This window comes from Nicotiana tomentosiformis, chromosome 3, assembly GCF_000390325.3.
Source record: "Nicotiana tomentosiformis chromosome 3, ASM39032v3, whole genome shotgun sequence".
In the NCBI taxonomy this organism is placed as follows: Eukaryota; Viridiplantae; Streptophyta; class Magnoliopsida; order Solanales; family Solanaceae; genus Nicotiana; species Nicotiana tomentosiformis.
The window spans coordinates 80335550-80336170 of NC_090814.1; positions in this window are offsets into that span (position 1 = coordinate 80335550).

A 621-nucleotide genomic window follows, 5' to 3' on the forward strand; every position below is an offset into this window, starting at 1 on the left:
TAACTTCATTAAAACAAGCCACTCGTCGTAAACCATCTGATCCACCAAAAAACCTGCATTGTCAATAAGTTTAAAAGGGAATAGTTGGAATAGAATATTAGGGCCTTAAAATAAAAATTAGGGCCAATAAAGAAGTACTAACATATTTAGTATAGCAGCAGTCATATATAGGACGCACAAAAGTAGAAGCAGACTCGTCAAACGAAGTGAGCCACGTGACACTCTTTGTTACCATTGGCCACGTCTCTGCCAAATGTTTTTAAGATAATATAGAATAGTGACGTCGACCTGCTCATATCACTTCCTAATCCTGTCACTAATTAAGATTTTGGTGCTCATTGCTGCACTAATTATACAGGAATCTTTCTTTAAAAAGATTAAAGATAAGTACCACAAGATAATAGAAATATGTTTCTGAAGTGTCTAACAACTTTTTGTGCAATAAAATAAAGTGTAATCCCATTTCTGCCCCTGAATTAGTGGTCTCTTTATCTTTGCTGTTGCTTTCTGATATGAGATTACTAAAACAAGATAAAAGTGAGGTTTTGCCCGGTCTTTTACTTTGTTTTGTTTACTGTTTTTGTGCTTTTCCTTTTTTTTCTTTTTTTGTGTGGGTAATAT